Source organism: Macaca fascicularis, chromosome X (genome assembly GCF_037993035.2).
Source record: "Macaca fascicularis isolate 582-1 chromosome X, T2T-MFA8v1.1".
Lineage (NCBI taxonomy): Eukaryota > Metazoa > Chordata > Mammalia > Primates > Cercopithecidae > Macaca > Macaca fascicularis.
The window spans coordinates 47,802,613-47,827,738 of NC_088395.1; the positions used below are offsets into that span (position 1 = coordinate 47,802,613).

Genomic DNA, 25,126 nt, shown 5'->3' on the forward strand with positions numbered 1-25,126 from the left:
TGGCCAGGCTGCTCTTGAACTCCAGACCTCAAGTGATCCATTCCACTGGCCTTCCAAAGCACTGGGATTACAGCCCAGCCTTTCTTCTTTCTTAATATAGGCATTTATTGCTATGGACTTCCCTGTTAGCATTGATTTTGCTGCATCCCATAGGCTTTGGTATGTTGTATGTACATTTTCATTTGTCTCAAGATACTTTTCAATTTCACTTTTGATTTCTTTTTTCTTTTTTTTTTTTTTTTGAGTTGGAGTCTCACTCCGTTGCCCAGGCTGGAGTGCAATGACATGATATCAACTCACTGCAACCTCCACCTCCCAGGTTCAAGTGATTCTCCTGCCTCAGCCTCCAAAGTAGCTGGAATTACAGGCATGCGACACCATGCCCGGCTAATTTTTGTATTTTTAGTAAAGACAGGGTTTTACCATGTTGGCCAGGATGGTCTGTAACTCCTGACCTCAGGTGATCCACCCGCCTTGGCCTCCCAAAGTGCTGGGATTACAGGTGTGAGCCACCATGCCCGGCCTGCTTTTGATTTCTTTTTGACCAATTGGTTATTCAGTAGGATGTAATTTAATACCTCATAGGTATGTTACCTAAGAAAAAGTCCAACATCATCCCTGCTTTCGATGCAGAGGGGAAATTCCTTTCTAATGACTTTAAGAAGAACAACGGACGGTCCTTGAGTTCTTATAAGGAACGTGCTGTTTTCAGTTGACTCATCAAAAGGAGAACTAGCATGACATTGTTTTCTCCTTGCATACATCCATTCTCTGAGCTTTATTAACCAGACATTTGCATTGACAAGAACTAAAATAAGTTCAGGTTCTTTTGAATAATCTAGTTGTTGACATAACCAACAGTCAGATTGATTATAGTAGCCAGAATTTGGAAGACTGGTACAAAGGAGTGCCAGATCTGTGCTCGATCTGTTGGAAAAGCAGTAAGGGTTAATAAGAGTCAGACACAGTTTGAAGAAAAGGTCCATAGTGGAGGATCAGATGGAGAACAGGATAGATTGAGACTGTCTCCAGTCAGCTTTTTAATAGTCAGGCCAGGTGTGGTGGTTCATGCCTGTAATCCCAGCTTTCGGGAGGTCGAGGTGGGAGGATCACTTGAGCTCAGGAGTTTGAGACCAACCTGGGCAACATAGTGAGATGTCATCTATACTAAAAATTATTATTTTTATAATAATAATTATACTAAAAATTAAAAACAAACAAACAAGCAGAAAACACTTAGCTGAGCGTGGTTGTGTGCACCCGTTGTCCCAGCTACTTGGGAGGCTGAGGCAGGAGGATTGCTTGCACCTGGAAGGTTGAGGCTGCAGTGAGCTATGATTGTACCACTGCACTCTAGCCTGGGCAATGGAGCCAGACTCTATCTCAAAAAAAAAAAAAAAAAGGCTGTCAACAGTAGAAGAAAGGCTTTTGTCAACAATGCTAGAAGAGGTTGTGGGATATAAATTTGTTTGTTTGTTTCCTAAAGAAGAGTAACAGGGACACCTAAAAGGGGGAGAAAATAGGTGGAAGTAGAACTTCTTGATCCACGGTCTTTGGAAAAGCTGTCTACTTCAAAGAAGTAGTGTCTGCTTCTGGGGCCTGGGAACTGGCCCTGGAAATCCTTACTTTAAGGTTGCCTGTAGAGGTAATTTTCCAATTGTCTTGGGAGTGCTGATCAGGATCTAGCTTTACATTAGAGATAAACCACTAGATTGGCATGACTTGTATGGACCTAGAGGGATTTTTCTTTATTTTGATGGCAGTCTAGGTAGCCAGTAGTACTTCATGTCAGCCTTCCTAGCCTTCCTAGCGAGGTGACAGTGTGCGCTTTCTTATAAAAACCTTGATGTACACATGATCTCCTGGTTGAAAAACATGGCAAGGCTTGTCAGTGGCAGAAGCCATGCCCTTTTTACCTGTTGATGATATGCTCCAAGTAGATTAGCTAGTGCCTATATATAGCTAGACATAGTATCAAACTGTTCACTTAAATCTGCATAGTGTCCATTTAACCCAGGAATGGAAGGTTTAGAGGTGCCAACAGTCAATGGGTGGCTGAATATTATTTCAAAAGGGGTCAATCCAATCCAAGTCTTCTATTTAGAGTGTTCAGAATTTTTTTTTTTTTTTCTGAGACAGTGTTTTGCTCTGTTGCCCAGGCTGGAGTGTAGTGGTGCGATCTCGGCTCACTGCATCCACCGCCTCCCAGGTTTAAGCAATTCTCTGCCTCAGCCTCCTGAGTAGCTGGGATTACAGGAGCCCACTGCCACACCCGGCTAATTTTTTATTTTTATTTTTATTTTTAATAGAGACGGGGTTTCATCATCTTGGCCAGGCTGATCTTGAACTCCTGACCTCGTGATCTGCCCGCCTTGGCCTCCCAAAGTGCTAGGATTACAGGTGTGAGCCACCATGCCTGGCCGTATTCAGAATTTTTATAAGGGCCACGAGTAATACTTCTGTTTCTTGACAGATTTTTCCCAAGTCGATTTAATGTCTAGATTTTTATGTTCCACTTGCCCTGAGGATTGGAGATGGTATGGGGCATGAAATTTTAATGAGTACTCCAGAGATTTTGCAAGCAAGAGGTTTATCTCTGATGTAAAATGAGTTTCTTTGTCTGATTCGATCCACAAAGGGATGCCAAAGTGAGGTATAATATCAGTTATCAATTTCTTCACCAATGTTGTGCCATTAGAATCTCTAATCCATCCATGAAACCTGCAGACTATAGCCAAAGAGCAGGAAAAGCCAAAGCTGGAAGTAAATCTATGAAATGTATCTGGAGTGCTGCAAGGAGAAGCGTGGGCCTTGGAAGACTGCCTGAGGGGTATTGGTTTCCCCCAAAAATGTGGTGAGATTTACAAGTAATGCATTGGGAAATAATTTGGACAGAAATGTTGTAGATCCCAGGACAAAACCAATTATGCTTTAGTTCCTCAGCTATCTCCCATGTGCACATATGTCCCATCTAATAAGACATAAGTACAAGCCAAAAGGTTAAAAGAAAAGGGGCCACAGGAAGTCCATTTGGCCCAATATACCCAATCCATCTGATAATTGCTTGGCGCCCTTTTGTATCCATTTATCTTTTTCATATTTTGGGGCATTTACCTGAAAATCAATAATATCAGTCAGGGATAAAGGCAAATTCATAAATTGGGTGGAAAAATGAAAAGGGGGTCAGTTTTTGGCTGTGTACTTAGCAGCCTTTTCTGCCCTATCGTTCCCTAGAGATATAGTATCAGTCTCCTTAGTGTGGGCTGGACAATGAACAATAGCAATTTTAGTATGAAGGTGAACAGTCTGTGATAAGGCAGCAATTATATGTCCATTAGCAATAGGAGTACCAGCAGAGGTTCAGAATCCACGGGATTTCCAGATTGTGCCAACAGCATGGCAGACTCCAAAAGCATATCGGAGTCAGTGTAAATAGTGGCAGTTTTTCCTTTTGCCAATGTGCAAGCTCTAATAAGAGCTATAAGTTCAGCAGCCTGGGCTTACTTTATCGTCAGCAAAGAGTATGCCTCAAGCGTTTCATGTGGGGAAACTATGGCATAGCCAGTTATTATGTTTCCCTTAAAATTAAATTTGCAAGAGCCATTACAAAATAGCAGCAAGGCTAGGTTGTCTAAAGGAGAGTCTGAGCGATCCCCTCATGGCTTTGAACCCATTTCTATAGCTGCTAGGCAATCAGGTGGAATGGAATGAGGCTCTTCATCATCAGGGAGGGGTCGGAGTGTAGCAGGATTTAGTGTCACAAAGGTGTAAGATGATGGAGGGATTGGTTCACAGGGCTTGCTCCTAGGTGGTCTGTCCATGTGTAGAGAGGTGCTGCATCTTAAGAACTTGGAAGACAGCAGACACAGCATGGGAAACATCGAGGCAGATGGGGGAGCCTAATGTATGGGTGCTGACTTTAGTAATTAGGGTGGCAGCTGCTGCTACTGCATGCAGGCATGGGGGCGTGCCTGCTGCCATGGGATCCCATTGGCATGAGAAATATGCTACAGGTTGTATCTGAGAGGCAAAGAGTTGCCCTAGAATACCTGCAGCAATCCCACTATTTTCATGACAATAGAGGTGAAAAGGTTTATCAAAATTACATAAGCCAAGAGCAGGGGATAGGACAATGCTAATTATGAGGCTTCAAAAGAAGTTAATGCCTCTGAAGGCCAGAGAATGGCCTCTGGAAGGAGGGCATATAGTGGGTTGGCAATAGCCTCAAAATTAGGACTCCATGGTGGTCAATAGTCAGCTGCCCCTAGAAATTTACATAGCTGCTTTTTCATTTTAGGGAGAGGAATGGATAAAACTGACTCGAGGCATTTCGGGGTGAACTTCTGAGTGCCCTGAGCTATTTCATGTCCTAAGTAAGTAACGGTTGTTTGCACTAACTGAAGTTTAGACCTAGAGGCTTTATGGCCTCAGTCAGCTAGCGCCTTTAGGAGAGTGAGGGAGTGTCTTTAAGGGTATCCTATTTAGTTTGGTTACAAAGCAAAAGGGCAAGGTCATCAATATATTGCACAAGAATGGAGTCTTGGGTGAAGGCTACAGAATCCAAGTAGGCTTTAAGGATTAGAGAGAATTTTGAGAGGGACTCACAATATCGCTGAAGCATGCGAGTCCATGTTAATTGCCTCCCTCTAAATGTAAATACAAAGAGAAACTGAGTCAGGGTGCAACGGAAAGGAAAAGAAAGCTGAGCAGAGGTCAACTACATCACCAGGAATTGAGATAGGGATAGTAGCTGCGCTGTGGATAACAGGGTGGCAGGGAATTACAAATCTTGTACAACTTACAAATCTTGTACAAATAGATTTGATTTCCATTGGAAGCAAATTTTCCTTCTTTCTTTACTAGTAAGATTGGGGTGTTACAGGGTGAAGTGGTGAAAATAAGTACACCTTGCTGCAAAAGGGAGTCCATGATAGGTTCAATTCCTCTCTCTGCATCTTGTGAGAAGGGGTACTGAGCTACTGCTGATGGGAAATGTTTTTTCCTTTTTCATGCAATGTGTACCGGTTCTGTACTCAGTAGTAGTCCAATCTCATTTGCACATTAAGCCCAGAGACAAGCTGGGACATCTTTTAAGAATGCATCCTCTTTAGAGGAATTTAAATCAAGAGGGGTTTCCATGAGAGAGCATATTAACTTTTATACTAAGGTTAATAGAAAGTTTGAAGTTTGGTCTGAAGGTAGAGACATAAAAACGCCTTCCTTATCACATTGTATGGCAGCATTAAACCTTCATAATAAATCCCTACCTAAAAGGTTTGCTAAGTGAGGAGTCAGAAACTAGAAAGGCATGGCAGATGTTGAGAGGGCAAAGGATGTTGGGGTGTCCTGAGATATGGGCGATGAAATAAGTTGCCCAGAGATTCCAATAGCTTGAATAGAGGCAGAGGTAACAAGTAGAGAGAATTCTTCTGAGTGAATAGTAGAGAAAGTCCTATCAGTGTCGATTAAATCCAGTTCTTAATCCTCTACTTTAAGTTCAATGGTGGGCTTTGAGGTGCAACCGAGGATCAGCTGACCTCATCAATCAAAGTGGTATTGTCCCAAAGGAGGGGAATAATGAACCTTCTAAAGATGTTGGATTCTAGGGAGAGTTTCTTTCTTTTTTTTTTTTTGTACAGGACAGCGATTTTTCCAGTGCCTCTGCTCTTTGCAATATCTTCAAATTTCAGAAGGCAAACTAGAAAAACCTTGTGGCTGACCAAAGATATGAAAGAACTTTGAGTCATTCTTAGAGGCATGCCTTTGTTTCTGTAACAATTCAAGCTTCAAGATGACTTGATTTTAGTTCTTTTTACCCTTTATTTTCTTGCAAGTTATTTTCAAATAATTGAGTGCCTGCTTCTATTATAATGCTTACAGACTGACCAGCCCAACCACTATACTATTTTGGATTTGCTTTTTTATATCAAGAAGATTTCCGACCACAGCAGAAACTGGAATATTTCTATACTCTGGAGCTTCAGGAGCTAATGCCATATGCCTTTGAAAACCTTGTATATGTCTCTTGACAAATGCCTTGGGGTGCTCTCCCTCGTTCTGAATACACAATTCAACATTATACAAATTTACCTTGGGAGGAGAGCCTCTGATATTGTCCCTGTCAGGCCCTGAATATCAGCGACTAGCTGGGTGATCTCCTCATTTGCAGGAGGGCAGGGAAGGGGCTTCAGCCATCTGTTCCCTCTGTCTTCCCTGGGAGGCCGTCTGGCCTGTCTAACAACTGCAGTATGATCATGAGAGGGAAATACACCCCTTAGCAGCCAGTCAAGGTCTCTATGTGTGGGGTTACAGATGGCCACTGATCTCTCCAACTATTTTCTGAACTTGGTAGGTCCTTCTGAAGGTGGGGGCAAAATAGCTTTATAATTTAAAATGTCTGTTGCTGTCCAGGAGACATGAATTCTTTGAGAAGGGAGTCCAGGATACATTTACAGGGGGCATTGCATAGAGAGGTCTGGAGCTGATGGAGTCTGATTACAAAGCCCTGGGAAATAGGAGAGGTTTCAAGGCACAGAAAAACAAGCCTTGTTGAGTGTCCTTGGAACCTGTGCCAGATTTATTTCATGGCAGTCAGTTCTTACATAAATGACCTCTAAGCTTCAGGTTTTAAGACCAGGCCTGATTAGAGCTTTTAAGATCGGGAGGGTTTTCGTAAATCATCCAGGGAAAGAGAGATAAAAGAAAGCAGCTGGATGTCTAAGGAGTTTTTCTGGGGTTTGGAGGAATGGAGGGAATTTGTTGAGGAGATAGAGGAGGAGGGAGAGGCTGAGGAGGGGGGTTCAAATCAGGGGCCCAGAGAGTGATTAGATACTCTGGTGGGTCAGCGACATGGAGTTGGGGATTAAGTAGGGTGTGAGTGGAGAAGGGGGATTTATAGTGGGAGCAGATTTCAACTTTTGTTCTAGGTCTGCTTTTGTTCTTCAATTTTGTTAAGGAAATTTTTTGGGCTAGTCATAATACTTTTCTGAGTTCTTTGTTCTGTCTGATCTTCCCATAAATACAATAAGCAAATAGTTTATAATAAGAGTTCTCTAAAATTGTTTTCAAATACATTTTGAATAAAATTTTTATTTCTAATTCAAAGGATCCATCTTCTGGTCATTGACGATTAGGATCTTCATTGGTGTATAGATTCCAATTGCGACTTAATTCAATAAGCCTTTTATGGAAAGACCACGAGGTAACTTTCCAGGCTTAGGAGAAATCTTTATCAGGGATGCAAGGAGTGTTCCTGGAGTGGGTGCAGAAGATGCAGCCCCCATGATTCAAAAATTTATTCTCAGAGATAGATTAAGAAAGCAAAGACCTTGGCTGGTGCAGTGGCTCATGCCTATAATCCCAGCATTTTGGGAGGCCAAGGCCAGAGGATTGTTTGAGCCTAGGAGTTTGAGGACAGCTTGGGCAACATAGTGAGATCCCCATCTCTATAAAATTTTTTAAAATTAGCTAGATGTGGTGGTACGCTTGTAGTCTCAGGTACTTGAGAGGCTGAGGTGGAGGAGGATCACTTGAGCCTGGGAAGTTGAGGCTGCAGTAAGCTGTGATTGTGCCTCCACTCTCCAGCCTGGACTACAGAGTGAGACCTTGTCTCAAAGGAAGAAAATGACTACAAAATAAATAAACTTTTAATAAGTTTTAAAAAATAAAAAGAAAACAAAGAATTTTGTGGCTACAGGGGGTTAAGGGTCTCTGGGCTGATGGGATTGCACTTGGGATCGCAGTCAAGTAGGGATTTAGCTGGGCCAAGTGGTTGCTAGCTGGGTATGCAGTGGGTCCTGCAGTTGGTGGGTCTAGTACCAGAGTCCTAGGTAGGTATGGATCCTGCATGGTGTCTGGGCCAACAGGATTGCTTCCAGGACCTTGGTCAGTGGGACTGGTGTTGGGACAAGGATCCACTTCAAGGTCTGCAATTGGGTACACAGACAGCAGCCCTGTTACCAGGTGTGTGGATGCACGTGACTCCCACCAGTTCCCTGGGCTGTCTCCTGCTGGGTTACTGGGTAGGTCACTAGACAGGCAGGATTGGCTCTGGAATGTGGCTGAGAGAGGCTAGAACCAAGTCACAGGGCTGCTTCAGGGTCCACAACTGGGACTGACATCTGCAGTTCTGCCTCTGGAAATATGCATAGGTGTGCCTCCTGCTGGGTTCCTGTATGGGCGTGACTGCTCCCAGAACATGGCTGACAGGTCTTTTTCAGGGATGGTTTCTGTTAGTTTATTTTTTCCTTTGAAAGGGCCATCTTTCCTGTTTCTTTGTATGCCTTCTGATTTCTTGTTGAAAACTGGACATTCAAATGTAATAATGTGATAACTCTGTATATCAGATACTCCCCTTTCCCCAAGGCTTTCTGTTATTTATTTACTTGTTTATTTAATTGTTGTAGGCTGTCTCTGTGCTGAGGATCAGCCTAAGGTGTAAACTCAGTCTTCTCAAGTCTTTACTAAGCCTGAGTCCCTTCCCCTGGGCATGCGTGGTGACTTTCTAATTTCTCCCATATGTATGGTTGCTTTTGAGTTGCTGGCTCCCAAAAGGGGTAAAAAGAGAAAAATGAGTGAGAAAGGCACTGACCCTTTAAATCTCCTGGAAATCACATCAGTGGGGGTGGGTGGATGGGAGGTGAGTTTTTTTTTTTTTTTTTTTTTTTTTGAGACAGAGTCTCGCTCTATTGCTCAGGCTGGAGTGCAGTGGCATGATCTTGGCTCACTGCAACCTCCAGAAGGTGAGGTTTTCAACAGTAGTGAGAGATGTAACAACAATGGCTGCTAATTCATTTTCTGTAATTCTGTGATCAGAAGCAGTGATTAGCAATCCAAGCACAGATCCCCAATATTGGAAGATAGAGTTCTTTTTGCCTACTCTGCTCCTGCAGGTTGTGTGCAAGTGGCTCCAGGAACATGTGCACAGCTGTTTGCCATAGAGCTGAAAAGTCAGGGGTGGGGAGCTGCTACTGTGCTAAGAGTTTAAATTGACTGAAATTAACTGCAACTCACCATTTAGGCTTCCCCTGGAAATTGCAAGCCCTAGACAGACTCCAGAGTTCCAAAATAGTTATGTTAGACAGATTATGTCAGTGTAACTGTTATTTCTGTGGGGAGGTGGATTCCTGGTGCTTCCTACTCCACCACCTTCCCAGAATCCTCCTCTAGTCGACATTTTTGTTTTTCACAGAGTTTCACTGTTGCCCAAGATGGAGTGCAGTGGTTCAATTATAGCTCATTGCAGCCTGCAACTCCTGGGCTCAAGTGATCCTCCCACCTCAGCTTCCTGAGTAGCTGGGACTACAGGCAAATGCCACCACACCTGGCTAATTTTTTATTTTTTTGTAGAGACAGGGTCTCACTATGTTGCCCAGGTTGGTGTCAAGTGATCCTCCTGCCTTGGCCTTGAAAAGCACTGAGATTACAAGTGGGAGTCACCATGCCTGGCCTTAGTCAACTAATTTTTTTATGAAGTACAAAGCCATTTCAATGGAGAAAGTATTGTCTTTTTAATAAAGGATGCTGGATGTTCTCACTTGTAAGTGGGAGCTGAACAATGAGGACACATGGACATGGGGAGGGAAACAACATACACTGGGGCCTGTGGTGGGGGTGCGGGGAGAGGGAGAGCATCAGGAAAAATAGCTAATGCATGCTGGGCTTAATACCTAGGTGATGGGTTGATAGGTGCAGCAAACTACCATGGCACACGTTTACCTACGTAATAAACCTGCACAGCCTGCACATGTATCCTGGAACTTAAAATAAAATAAAATAAAAATAAATGATGCTTGAACAATGGACTATCCATATACAAAACAAAACAAAAAAACAAGGCAAACTTCAACTTAACCTAACACTTTACATGAAAATCAATCCAAACAGATCATAGAACTATTGGTAAAATATAAAATTATAAAACTTCTAGAAGAAAACATAGGAGGAAATCTTTGTGACCCTAGGTTAGGCAAAGAGTTTTAGACATGATACCCAAAGCATGATCCATAACAGAAAATACTGATACATTGGACATTACAAAAATCAATTACAAACACAGTCTGCAGAAAAAGGTTAAATTCAGAGTATCTGCTCCTGGAATGGTTCGTGTTCTTGTTCCATCCAATCTAGATGGCCAATCTAGTGTTTGCCTCTAAGGACGTGCCAGTCTGCCAACAAAGCACTTAACATCTAGTGTATCTGGGCAGTCAGAAGAGACCAAAGCTGTAAGTCAGTAATCACCAGCAACTGTTGTAGGAGCACTGTGCTAGGAGGAGAGAAACCTGTAAAATACACAACAACACTGAGCAGAATGGCAGAAATGCTGTAAGGAAGGAGGAGCAAAGGGTCTGAAAAAGGCTTCCCAGTGGGGCAGGCATCTGAGGTGATTCTTGAAAGATAAGCTGAATGTTGATAGGCAAAAATAGACAAACACAAACAGATGCGAGAGGTTCAGGCAACGCTCCCCTACCCATTATAATTCCAAGAAAATAAAAGGAATACCCATCACTGTTACAATTATGCTCACAAGTGCATTCAGAAGAGGGGCAGTTCACCCAGTTGGAAAGGAAATAGACAGTTTTCCAGATGGCGATGCCAAAGCTTAGTCTTGCAGGGTGAGCATGAATTAGCAAAAGAAAAGGAAAGGCAAGCCTCAGTAAAGACCCCGAACTTGGAAGCCCATGCTGGATCAACAAGATAGAGAGAATACTCCCTGATTGTTCGACGTTTAGAGAGCCTGGGAACAGCACTTGTTTGGTACAGGCAAGTAAGGCCCTGTCATAGAGAACTTGGAAAGATATGCTATAGAGTGGAGCCCTGATCCTGAACATCTTGGAGATCCAGGAAAGATTCCTAAGGAGGATGGTGACATTTTTTTCTTTCTTTCTTTCAACAGGGTTTTTCTCTGTTGCCTGGGCTGGAATGCAGTAGCATGATCATGGCTCACTGCCGCCTCAGTCTCTCAGGCTCAAGCCATTCTCCTGCCTCAGACTCCCGAGTAGCTGGGACCACAGGTGTGCACCACCCTGCCCACTAATATTTTGTATTTTTTGTAGAGACGGGAACTCACGATGTTGCCCAGGCTGGTCTCAAACTCCTGGGCTCAAGCAATCCACCCATCTCAGCCTCCCACAGTGCTGGGATTAAAGGTGTGAGCCACTGCGCCTGACTGATGGTGATGTATTTATCAATCCATTGCCCTTTGGGAAGACGACCTTGGAGGCAAACTGGATTAGCCATCCACATCTCAGAGACAGGAGTTCATCATGATGTAAAATATGAGAAATCTGAACTAGGGCTATGGAATTGGGAGTGAAAGAAAAACAGCAGTAAAGAGACAGGAGACATTAGAGAAGTAGGTTTGAAGTCAGAAGTGAAGAGGATCAAAAAGCTATTGATGATGCATCTAAGAGGGCCACAACAATGGCTGCTGCTTCATTTTCTGCAACTTCGTGATAAGAAGCAGTGATCAGTGATAGTAGCACAGATCCCTGATATAGGAACAATTCAAAGGAAAATAATTCAAAGGAAAGTTAAAATACATCTTAGCTGGGATACTGCAAGTACTATTTATCAACTTTCACAGCCACAGAGTGGTAACACTTTCTTTAGAGTGACACAGTAGGAGCACCGTCATCTTGGACAAACACTACCATTTTAAGTTCCAGCTGCCTTTCTAGCTTCATGCATTTCAAGGAAATAATTTCTCTTCTAACAACAAACAGCCAGAAAGAGCAGACAGTAAAACACAGATAAGACAGCTTGGGCACAGACGGAGGAGCAGGAGCGGGGGAAGTCTCTTGAGTAACTGCCAAACTTCACCCTTATACAATGGGCCCCAGTAAAACAGTGGGCCTTAATAAGCACATTCCTTTCCCTTCAGGTGCACTAAGATAAGGAAGCTAAAAGCAGACCGGGGCAGGGGGGCGGGGGCCGGGGGTGGGTGGGTGGTTTATGCCTCTGGCTGCAGGAAGATGTACGGGAACAGACACAAAACTCTCCCTCCCGGATAAACACAACAAAGAGACACAGACAATCCAAGCCTCTGTTAAACTCTCCCACTCTGAATCCTTAAAAACACTTCATCTAACAACAACAAAAAGAGAAAATTTCAGGCCAGTATCCCTGATGAACGTCAATGCGAAAATCCTCAATAAAATACTGGCAAACTGAATCCAGCAGCACATCAAAATGCTTATCCACCACGATCAAGTCAGCTTCATCCCTGGGATACAAATCTGGTTCAACATAGGCAAATCAATAAACGTAATCCATCACATAAACTGAGCCAATGACAGGAACCACATGATTATCTCAATGATGCAGAAAAGGCCTTTAATGATAGAATTCAACACCTCTTCATGCCAAAAACTCTCAATAAACTAGGTATTGATGGAATATATCTCAAAATAATAAGAGCTATTTATGACAAACCCATAGCCAATATCATACTGAATGGGCAAAAGCTGGAAGCATTCCCTTTGAAAACTGGCACAAGACAAGAATGCCCTCTCTCTCTGCTCCTATTCGACATAGTATTGGATGTTCTGGCCAGGGCAATCAGGCAAGAGAAAGAAATAAAGGGTTCAAATGAAAGGAAGCCAAACTGTCTCTGTTTGCAGATGACATGATTGTATATTTAGAAAACCCCATCATCTCAGCTTAAAAACTCTTTAAGCTGATAAGCAACTTCAGCAAAGTCTCAGGATACAAAATCAATGTGCAAAAATCACAAGCGTTCTTATACACCAACAATAGACAAGCAGAGAGCCAAACCATGAGTGAGCCCCATTCACAATTGCCACAAAGAGAATAAAATACCTAGGAATACAGCTAACAAGGGACACGAAGGACCTCTTCAAGGAGAACTACAAGCCACTGCTCAAGGAAATAAGAGAGGACACAAACAAATGGAAAAAAAATTCCATGCTCATAGATGGGAAGAATCAATATCATGAAAATGGCCATACTGCCCAAAGTAATTTATAGATCCAATGCTATTCCTATCAAGCTACCATTGACTTTCTTCACAGAACTAGAAAAAAATAGTTTAAATTTCATATGGAACCAAAAAAGAGCCCGAATAGCCAAGACAATCCTAAGCAAAAAGAGCAAAGCTGGAGGCATCATGCTCACTGACTTCAAACTATACTACAAGGTTACAGTAACCAAAACAGCATGGTACTGGCATCGAAACAGATATATACACAAATGGAACAAAACAGAGGCCTCAGAAATAACACCACACATCTACAACCATCTGATCTTTGACAAACCTGACAAACACAAGCAATGGGGAAAGGATTCCCCATTTAATAAATGCTGCTGGAAAAACTGGCTAGCCATATGCAGAAAACAGAAACTGGACTCCTTCCTTACATGTTATACAAAAATTAACTCAAGGAGGATTAAAGACTTAAATGTAAGACCTAAAACCATAAAAACCCTAGAAGAAAACCTAGGCAATGTCCATTCAGGACATAGGCAAGGGCAAAGACTTCATGACCAAAACACCAAAAGCAATTGCAAAAAATGCTAAAATTGACAAATGGGATCTAATTAAACTAAAGAGCTTCTGCACAGCAAAAGAAGCTATCATCAGAGTGAACAGGCAACTTACAGAATGGGGGAAAATTTTTGCAATCTATCCATCTGACAAAGGTCTAATATCCAGAATCTACAAGGAACTTAAACAAATTTACAAGAAAAAAACAACCCCATGAAAAAGTGGGCGAAGGATATGAACAGACACTTCTCAAAAGAATACATTTATATGGCCAACAAACATGAAAAAAAGCTCATCACCACTGGTCATTAGAGAAACACAAATCAAAACCACAAAGAGATACCATCTCACACCAGTTAGAATGGCGATCATTAAAAAGTCAGGAAACAACAGATGCTGGCGAGGATGTGGAGAAATAGGAATGCTTTTACGTGTTGGTGGGAGTGTAAATTAGTTCAGCCATTGTGGAAGACAGTTTAGTGATTCCTCAAGGATCTAGAACCAGAAATACCACTTGACCCAGCAATCCCATTACTGGGTATATACCCAAAGGATTATAAATCATTCTACTATAAAGACACATGCACACCTATGTTTATTGCAGCACTATTTACAACAGCAAAGACTTGGAACCAACCCAAATGCCCATCAATGATAGACTAGATAAAGAAAATGTGACACATATACACCATGGAATACTGTGCAGCCATAAAAGAGAATGAGTTCATGTCCTTTGCAGGGACATGGATGAAGCTGGAACCATCATTCTCAGCAAACTAACACAAGAACAGAAAACCAAACACTGCATGTTCTCACTCATAAGTGGGAGTAGAACAACGAGAACACATGGACACAGGGAGGGGAACATCACACACCGGGGCCTATTGGGGGGTGGGAGGTAAGGGGAGGGAGAGCATTAGGACAAATACCTAATGCATGTGGGGCTTAAAACCTAGATGACGGGTTGATAGGTGCAGTAAACCACCATGACACAAGTATACCTATGTAACAAACCTGTACATTCTGCACATGTACCCCAGAACTTAAAGTAAAATTTTAAAAAAGCAATTCTTTTCTATTTGTATTTTGTAAAGGCCATGATGAACCTTTCTTTGTAAGCATGTAGACTTTTATCATAAGCATTGAAAGAAAATTGTCCTATGTATGGCCTTGTAGTCTTAGTTCCTGAACAAAAATAAAGCAAAATGAAAAAATAAAAAATAAAAAAAATAAAAAAACCCTCTTAGTCTGTAAGAGAGAGTGCCTCTGTCCTAACTAGGCCAGAAGCCCCTCTCAGGTTTATTCTCCAAAGTAAACCTATCTTTAACTGCTGAGCCAATTTTCATGTTTCTTTTTTCTTTCTTTAATTCTTACATAGAGCTTACAGTATACTTCTGAGTTCAGCTTGGATTTCTCACTTCATGCTCCAATCCCTAAACTGAGTTTGATACAAGCTGTGAAGATTTAGATTTAGCTGGGGACACTGTCATTAGACACTAGGCTTGAATGAGGGAAAATAGCTTCTTAACAAAGATCTTAACATTTTTTGATTGTTGACTTTGTCCATGGTTAGTTAAATGTAACTTTAGTGTAAATTATAGCATTTATTTGCTTTTATCTCTAAGAAATAATATGGAGCCACATAGATTACAGTAATTTGCCATTTTGCAAAAACACCAGAGGGTCAGAGTCCCTGATATATTTCTTTAATCACCAATTGCTACTGGACACCTCCCATGTGCCAGGCAGTAAACTGGGCACTAGGCATCTAACAGTGATGAAGACTGACATTGTCCCTGCTCTCATTTCTAATGGGGAAGACAGACACAAAACAGTTGTGAGAGGTTCCGGCAACACCCATATTTTCTTCTTAATTTCAAGATTAAAATAAAATGAAGAGCCCTCACTATATTATAATTATGTCCATAAGTTTATTCAGAAGAGAAGCCTGCCACTCAGATGGAAAAGAAGCAAAGAGAGCTTCCCAGACAGAGATGCCAAGGCAGAGGCTTGAAGGGTCAGTGGGAATTAGTGGAGCAGTATGGTTATAATCTTCCACAATGATAATTTTTTTTTGTTATTTTACTGTTTGTTCTAATATATTTTCTTTGTGTTTATTTTACACCATTTTCTTAAGTGTATATAAGGTTAGAATGTTTATATTCATTGTGAATTGAATCATTATGGAAGGGCCCTCTCAATTCCAATGAATACCTTTTTGTCTTAGTCTTTTCAGTTTGCTAGTAATATCACTGACCTTGCTTTATTTTGATTAGCATGGGCCTGGCAAATTTTCTTCCATCCCTTTATTTCAAACTTTTCTATATTTTTATAATTTGCTAGGTTTGGCATAAACAGTGTATGACTGGATTTGTCCATTTTTATACAGAATGACAACCATTAACTAGAGCATTTACTCCATTAACAACTTTTTTGGGGTCTCTTTTGTAATTTGAATTGAAGCAATTGCTATTCATTTTTTTAAACTCTCTTATAAGCACCAAATTTTATTTATTTTTATTTTTTATTTTTTTGAGATGAAGTCTCCCTCTGCCACCCAGGCTGGAGTGCAATGGTGTGATCTTGACTCACTGCAACCTCTGCCTTCCGGGTTCAAGTGATTCTCCTGCCTTAGCTTCCCACCCCCAGTAGCTGGGATTACAGGCGCCCACCACCATGCCCGGGTAAGTTTTTTTTTTTTTTTTTTTTTTTTTGTATTTTTAGTAGAGATGGGGTTTCACCATGTTGGCCAGGCTGCTCTCAAACTCCTGACCTCAGGTGATCCACCCACCTTGGCCTCTCAAAGTGCTGGGATTACAGGTGGTGAGCTCACCACCCAGGGGTGAGCTGGGGCTCTTATTATTTGTTTAAAAAAAGTTTTAAAATTGTTTTATTTTATCTTATTTTAAGTTCCAGGATACACATGAAGTATGTGCAGGTTTGTTACATAGGTAAACGTGTGCCATGGTGGTTTGCTGCACCTATCAACCCATCACCTAGGTATTAAGCCTCAGGAGCATTAACTATTTATCGTGATGATAAGCACCAAATTTTAATATCTAAGTCAATTTTGGGGGAAGGAAACATCATCAAGAACTTACTTCTGAAACAAAACAACGATGTTCATTCCTTCAAACATCCAAATTGAAGGTGTGCCAAAATGAAAACAAAAAAAGTCCACAGAGAAATAAAAAGGAACACAAATCACATTCCAGGGGGTTAGCGCATTTAGCAGTCTTAGCTGTGCTGTCTAACCATCCTTCAACTGACTTTCAAAAAAACAACACCCTAAACTCATCAAAATATACATTTTCCATTTGCTGTTTTAAAATTAAAAATAATAATTTAACAAAGAAAACTTTAAGGAAGTCACAATCAATTGCGTGACTCATTTTGACATCACGTACAGCATATGGAGGTCAGGAAAGTTATTTGCAGCATACATGGTTAGAGGATATTCATCTTTGAGGTTTAGGTTTCTTCCAAATGGTGTAAAATACCCACAATTCCAAGTATGAAGAGACACAGACGATTTCCTTTGAGAATTCCAAAGGACACTACAGGCACCCCAGCTGTTCTTCATAGAGAGACAGGGCTTCCGTCAGACTGACAGAGTTCCCCTTGTGTAAAATATTTCACATCCTGTTTCAATGCTTTCATTGAGAGGTCAGGAATCAGTCTGAGAAACTCCCATGTGGAATCTTCTGGAGACATGGAGATTGGAACAGCTGTCACATCATTAATCACATAATCAAATTATCTCCCTTCTTTGGCATACCTTTTCATACTGGAATGCAGTACTGAACCTTGTATAGCAGTCTCCTTTAAGATTATCTAAGACATCACCACAAGTCCGCATATATCTCTTACATCCATCAATCACCATTTCATCAATCTCTATCATAGTGACCATCTTTAGTTTTAGTTCGACTATTTCACACAATATGCCCCCATCTCAGCCTCCCAGAATGAGTACATCTTTGCCAGTGTAATCTTTGCCACTGCCCACGATGGCCCAGGTATATGTCAAATCACTCTCTGCCAAATTGACATTCCCACTAAGGATGAGAATATTTCCAAATTGCTTCGAGTGTAGAATTTTAATGCTCTGATAAGGTGAATCTTCATCATATACCACTTCATCTACGTTGTATTCAACCAGGAGTCCATCTGCTGTGGGCCAATATCTGTCGGTGGTTCCTCCTGGAACTATAGGTGGTAATCGCCTCATCCACCAAGTACTGTCTTGACTCAGTTCTTTCATTCTTTCTTCTCCTTTGTTCAAAAGACTGTTGATCTCTTCTTTGCCTTGTGCGTCACCATCGTAACTGTGAAGGTCCAGTAACTCCAATCCATGTGAATAAATTCTCAAATTGGTAAGGCTGCCGTTTTTGTTTGTATAGGTTGCTAAATAGCGGTGTGGTCCTGCTAGGTGTCCACCGGCTCTGCCATCCCCTGCTCCTGGAAAATGGACTGGAGCCCTTTTAGAATGGTCTCGCCATCAGCTTTGGTGTTGAGCATGAAGTCGAGTGTGCTGTGCCATGCCGCTGCCATAGTGAGGTGAGACCCTGAGCCATGCCTGGGGGGGGCCGCCACGGGAGACTGGGGGGCCGCGTGGCGTATCAGGCTTCTACCCTTTTAACAACTTTTTTTTAAAAGTTACTGATCATGTAATAAAGGATGAGCTTCAAATATGAATTTATTCCTAACTTCTTACATTTCGCTTTCTATTTTCCTGCACTTTTTATGAATCTTTTCCTAGTTTCCTGACTTTAAAAAATGATGTGATTTTTGTTTGCTTTTCTCATTGCCTACCTTATAATTAAAATAGTAGCAGATAGTCTGTAATCCCAGCTACTTGGGAGGTTGCGGTGAAAGAATCGCTTGAGCCCAGGAGTTCAATGCTGCAGTGAGCTATGATCACACCACTGCACTCCAGCCTGGATGACAGAGTGAGACTCCGTCTCTAAAAACAGTAATAATAATAGATAGTAAAATAGTAATAATATGAAATTATTCAAAATAATTGAAAATGATAAGAGGAGCAATTTTCTTGTTATGCATGATATTGCAATGATCAATCATCTACAAAATGTAATGCACGAGTCCATGAGGACACAAAGAGGGGAGCAACAGACATTGGGGTCTACCTGACGGTGGAGGTGGGAGGAGGGTGAGGATTGAAAAACTCCCTGTAGGGTACTATATTCACTAGCTGGGTGATGAAATCTTTTGTACTCCAAACCCCAGCAACTCCCAATTTATCCATATAACAAACCTGCACATGGACCCCTGAACCTAAAACAAAGGTTGGAAGAAAAAAAAATAAGCCAAAACAAAATGTGGGAACTGTGCGCACATGGCTGTATTGTTTCTCTGTAACTATGCTCTTGAACTTGGGTGGTACAGCACCTCCGTCCAGGTGTTGAGCAAGCCCGAACTGGACACATTTAGAAAGGGGCGGGACAAGGGTGCTTCCCGAAGCTTCTCTTTCGCAGCTTTTTGGCTGCACCTCACAGGCGGCTCCGTGGTTCAGCATCTACTAGATGCTGAGGTATTTTGCAAGAGCTTTGATGAGAGACTGTGAATTTTGTGATTGGAGGGTGGATGTAGGGTCATCGAAGGGAATTTGGGAGTTGATAATGGAGATTTTTGGAGTCACAATAGGAACTTGCTGTAAGTTGAGTTGAATGCTCCCAGTCAGATCCTCCAATGGGTAATTTATTTCCATTTTTCTTCTTTTCTCATATTAAGATGAGAAAAGAACTTTAGGATGGCTTAAAGTTCCATCTAAGACAACAAGTTGAGAATTATTGTTTTCATAATAGTTAAGTGTTTTCTAATTTCTTTTTACCAAGAGTTATTTAGATGTGTGTTTCCAATTAACAAAAGCTAAGCCTTTTATTGATTTCTGATGCACCTTATCTGTGTGCTGTGTGGTGCTTATTAATTGGAATGTGTTTAGAGTCCCTTTAAGACTAAGTCCAAGGCCCATTTTTATTAATATTGTATCTCTAGCTTGAAGATAGTATGAGTTCTCCAACTGATACTGTTTTGTTCAAGATGTGTATTGGTCCTGTGTGTGTTCTTGCTCCCTTAATTGCCAAGAGTAGTGACTTGCTTGCATGTGTGCATATATATGATGCGCACAGAAATGTGTACATATGTATATATGTATTTTGAGATGGAATCTCGCTCTGTCGCCCAGGCTGGAGTGCGGTGGTGGGATCTCACCTGGAGTGCAGTGGCACGATGTTGGCTCACTGCAGCCTCTACCTTCCGGGCTCAAGCGATTCTCCTGCCTTGGCTTCCTGAGTAGCTAGGACCCCAGGCACGCGCCATCACACCCGGCTAATATTTAAAAAAATTTTTTTTCTAGAGATGAAGTCTCGCGATGTTGCCTCAGGCTGGTCTCAATCTCCTGGGTCACAAACGTATATTTGTGTATTTGTGCATTTTATGTGGCGATATTGGGCACAGGTAGGAGTACTTTTCAGAATAAAGATTGTGAAATTTCGCTAGGTGGGTGGGTCAGGGCCCGTAGGGCCCTATGTGGCCTGTGCAAGTGGGGAGGAGGGGCAGGGCTTGGCGTCTTAACCTGTTTCAGCGGGCTGTGAGGTGAAGCTGCGTCCTCTCCGTCCCGGAATGCCAAGGGGCTTGTGGTGCTGCGAGAGTCTGGGCAGGGGGCGGAGCCTGGCAAGGGGCGGGGCTGGGTATGACCGGACGCCATGTGTGAGGTCCACAGGGCACGAAGGGTAAGGTGAGTCTGAGCGTCCCTCAACCCGTCCGCCCATCCATCCACCGTTTGATCCTCCCTCAATCCATCCGCCCATGCATCCACCATTTGATCACCCATTCACTCTTGCCCCAGGAGCGCAGAAGTGGGTAGGCGGAACCTGGGGAGACTAGCTGAGTAGTCCAGGCAGTGAGGCAGACTGAACTTGCCTGAGTGGCAGGGCCAAGTGTGTTTGGGCAGGCAGAGGTGGACTTGTCTGGGTCCATCGTGTTGGGTAAGCAGGGTAGCCTGTGTGTCTTGGAGGGAGGGGTGGATCAGGCTGAGCAGAGCAAATCTGAAGGGGTGGCAGCCAGATTTTCTGGGCGGTTAGGTAGGCCCTTATGCATGGAGGTGGGCAAGTTGGGGGCAGATGTGTCCAGGTGGACCAGCCTGGTGTGTCTGGATAAGGTGGGCAGGCAGGACCAGGTGGTATCAGTCATTCCTAGGCAGGCAGGGCCTAGTGCATCCAGCAGGTGTGGTTGCCCCAGGGTAGGTTGGCCTGAGGGTGAGGCCAGGAGTGTTGGGGCAGGGTTGTCTGTCCCTACCCACTTATGGTTGATCAACAGCCCTCTTTCCACGAGCATGGGAATACTACTAGTAATCTCTGGTCCCCAGTGAGTCTAGGATACAGGGTGGACAGGGAGTTGGGCTGATGCTGAGGGTCTGCCCCTCAGATCTTGCCTGTAACACCCCCAGAGACCTTGCTGTGGTCCCACTGGCCACTTGACAACTGCTTCAAACGCAGAAGTGCAGGCTAGCCTAGAAGCACCAGACAGCAGTGGTGCCACTGGCAGTAAGGGAGGCACCTGGGCAACAGCCACACCCCAGCTGTTGTCTGAAGAGGACCTGTCTTGGCACTGTGACCTGTACCAGGACACTTGCAGAGGGGATTTTTGGCAATCAAAGCCTGCCAAGTGTGAGGGAGGACCCTGGGGTAGAAGGATGGGGACAGTGAGGGCAGTGAGGTTCAGCAGTGAGGTGACAGGAGGCAGGGAGTATCCGAAGACCACTTTGAGAAACTAGTTGTGTGGAGTGTGTCAGTATTTCCTGATCTGCAGCCCTGGGTGAGTGACATCAAGAAGCTCCAGCTCATGGATCCCACAGGCAGAAGCAGGCAGTGAATGTGAAGCACAAGAAGAGTTTGAAGAAAAAGGTAGAGCAGAAGGTGACGAATTGAATGGGGAGCATGAAGGCAGGTTGGGGGTGGAATGCAGGGCAGGGGTGCAGGAGTTGGGGGTTAACATCGACCCTCCTGACCCTGCCATGACCACTCTTGTCCTGAAGAAGGAGAAGCAGCAGACGCAGAAAAGGAAGCACACTCTGGGCGCCGTGGCTCACGCCTGTAATCCCAGCACTTTGGGAGGCCGAGGCAGGCGGATCACAAGGTCAGGAGATCGAGACCATCCTGGCTAACACGGTGAAACCCCGTCTCTACTAAAAATACAAAAAATCAGCCGGGCGTGGTGGTGGGCGCCTGTAGTCCCAGCTACTCGGGGGGCTGAGACAGGAGAATGGCGTGAACCCGGGAGGCGGAGCTTGCAGTGAGCCGAGATCCCACCACTGCACTCCAGCCTGGGCAACAGAGTGAGACTCCGTCTCAAAAAAAAAAAAAAAAAAAAAAAAAAAGAAAAGAAAAGGAAGTACACAGGCAAGTGGAAGCATCCGGAGCATGTCAAGGACCCAGCCTTACCACGGCAGTGCCTGGGACCCGGCTGTGTGTATTCCACTTGGCCGGGCTCCAAGTACTGTTCGGATGACTGTAGCATGAGGCTGGCAGGTGAGTGAGTGCACCTCGAGGTTAAGGGACAAAGGAGAAGTAAGGTGTGATCCATGCCATCTGTAATTCCACTCAGCCACCCACCCATCCACCGTGATAGTCACCCACTCACTGAACCGCCCATCCACATTACATCCACCAGGATGCTCATCCACCCTTATAGCCACTCACCCACCTGCTCATCCATCCTTATAGCCACTAACCCACCTGCCCATCCACCCTTATAGACACTCACCCTTATAGACACTCACCCACCTGCCCCTCCACCCATCCACCCACTCATCCACTGTTCAACCACCCATTCACTAACATGCCCTCATCCACCACTCGGTACCCTATAGAGTCACCATTCAGTAGCTCATCTTTCTCATTCCTCTGATAATCCCCATCTACCCATTTCATTTCTTGCTTTCTCTTCTTCCAGCTGCATCAATAACATCCTTCCCCAGTGCATCCAGCAGTGGCAAAGGAGCCCCTGCATTGCCAATGAGCATGGCAAGAAAATGCTCGAGCACATCCACCATGAGCAGCAGGACACCTATACTTGCCTGAAGGACACGGAGTGCCATTTCCATGAACTTGAGGCCATCATTCTGCATGGCAAACAGTAGGCTGTGTGCACGGATTACTAGGCGAGAGGGCATTGGTGAGGTAGAGCTTAAAGGTACCTGGCCTCTTGTCCTGTCCCTCCCCATCCTGTACTGCTTCCCTGGCCCCTCCATTGTCCTGTGCAGAACAACGAAGGTGAAAAGGGCAGCAAAGACCTGCAGATCTTTTGTGTCTCCTGCGGGCAGCCCATCTCTAAGCATGTTGCCTTGCGCCACATGGAACGCTGCTTTGCCAAGGTTGGAACATTGACTGGGAGTCAGATGGGACAAGGGTGTTTTTGGTTGGGTGGGGTGGCACATGGGTAGGGTCCATGTGGTGGGGGCAGGTTTGGCGCCTGGATATTTGTTATACAAGGAATGCAACACACATCCATGGCTTCCCCTGTGTGTGCTCTTCCCCCACGCCCAGTATGAGAGCCAAGGTCAGGGCATTAACCAGTGGTGAGGGGACACTGGCTGTGCAGACAGGAGCATAGGGTCTGCAGGGGACAATAGACCTGGTGTTTGGAGCTTTATTGTAGGAGGACACGCGGCATATGTCCACAGTTCCTCCCATTTGTGCTCTTTCTTTCCCAGTATGAGTGCCAACTGTCCATTGGGTCCCTGTACCCTACTTGCATTGAAGGGTGAGTGTGGGGGCTAGTAAGGGTGGAAGGCATTATGTGGACAGGGTCAGAAGCAAGGTTGAGCAAGGTCAGGGGCAGGATGTGGGTGGGCTCAGAGGCAGAGGCGGGTGTAGTTAGAGGCATGGCATGGGCGGGGTCTGGGACTAGGTGCAGGTAGGGTTCTGGGGTGGGACCTCCCTCCTCCTGACTCTCAGCACCTCACTTTTCCACCCCCCTCCAGGACCACATGGTTCTTCTGTGATGCCTACAGTCTGAAGAGTAAGAGGTACTGTAAGCGCCTCAAGGTGCTGTGTTCTGAGCACTCTTGGGACCCCAAGCTGAGACCCTTCCTTACCTCATCACCTTCCATTCCTCCAATCCTCCCTGCCTGACTGCCCTCTGCATCTCCTCAGCAACACCTGTGTGTCCCCCTTCCCTTCCTGACCACCCCACGTTCCATGCTCCTTGCTGCCTTTCACCCTCTCTTCTTCCTTTTCTCTCTAACTGGCTGTCTGTATTCATGCCCTCCTTGCCCGACCACCTTCCGGATGGTCCTGCCCCTCCTCACTGCAGAAGCACCCCCCAATTCTGATCCTCTTCTTGCTCGACCATCCTCCCTTCCTGCCCCACCGCCTGCCTGGCCAACCCGCTGTACCCTCCTCCTTGTGTGGCACCCTCAACTTCTCTTCCTCACTTTCTGACTTTCCTCCATTCTGATCATTTTCCCCGCCTCACTGACCCCTGATTCTATTTTCTGCCTGTCACCTACATCCTTTCTTCCTCCCTGTTTGACCACTCCCCATTCTCTCCCTCCACCCTCCTCTCCTTCACCTCAGCCCTCACCTCCCCTCTGCATCAACAAACCCCACTCATCTACTTCTCCTCCTTGGACCACCCTCAACCCTTCCCTCCTCCTGCCGGACTGCTTTCCAGCCCTCCAGCTCTCCAGCTCTCCCTGGCCCACCTGCCCTCCAGCATCCCTCCTTCTGTTGGATCTCTTTCTGTGCTTCTGTTCTTACCTGCATGACCTGCATTCTTCCATCCCTGCTTAGTCAACCTCATTCCTCTATCCTCTATGCCTGATCACCCGCTATTTGTCCTCTCTTCTCTGAATTCCTCTCTTCCCCCTGCCTGATCAATCCCTATCCCTCTCCTCTCTGTCCTCCATCCCCCTGTTGTTTCCCTGTGCCTGATCATTCTCCAGGGCTACCCTCCCTCATAGCTCATCCTCCTTTATTCTTCACCATAGGTGCCAAAGGATGAGGTGGGCGGTTGTCCACTAGTGCATAATGTCTTTGAGTTCACGGGTAATTTCTGTTGCCTCCCCAAATGCCTGTGCAACTGCTACTACAGCTGGGAGAAGCTGAGGCGTGCTGAGGTGGACCTGGAGCGCATGCAGGCGGTAGGTGCCATGCCGAGGGGGCTGGGGGATGGGGTAGGATCCTGGACTCCCTCTCGAGCATTCAGGTCCCACAGTTGCACAAGCTGGAACAGCTGTTTGAGCAGGAGCAGAAGGTGCACACGTTTTTGATGAACCGGGTGGGGCTGCTGGCTCTGATGCTGCACAAGACGATCCAGCATGACCCATTCACCAGTGACTTGTGCTCCAGGGTGGACATCTAAGCCTTGCTGGACCTAGGTCCCATATACCACACTCTGTGTAAAGGTGACACCTCACAAATCCCTCCTCCCACACCTGCTGCTCCATCCACCTTTTTCTTAGGGCATCTTGGAGTTTCTCTCTGTGCTTCTCTGTCCACCACTTGGTCTCCTGTCTCTCTGTCTACCCTTCCTTGGTGGTGGTCGGGGGGATTGTCTAAAAATTCCCCATTCCCATCCATTCCTCCATCCCTGTGC

General features: G+C 44.5%; 1 pseudogene; it reads right to left on the reverse strand.

Moving 5' to 3' along the window:
* Positions 1-16,962: 16,962 nt before the first annotated feature.
* On the reverse strand, positions 16,963-18,058 carry LOC102117851 (spermine synthase pseudogene; annotated as a pseudogene).
* Positions 18,059-25,126: the final 7,068 nt, after the last annotated feature.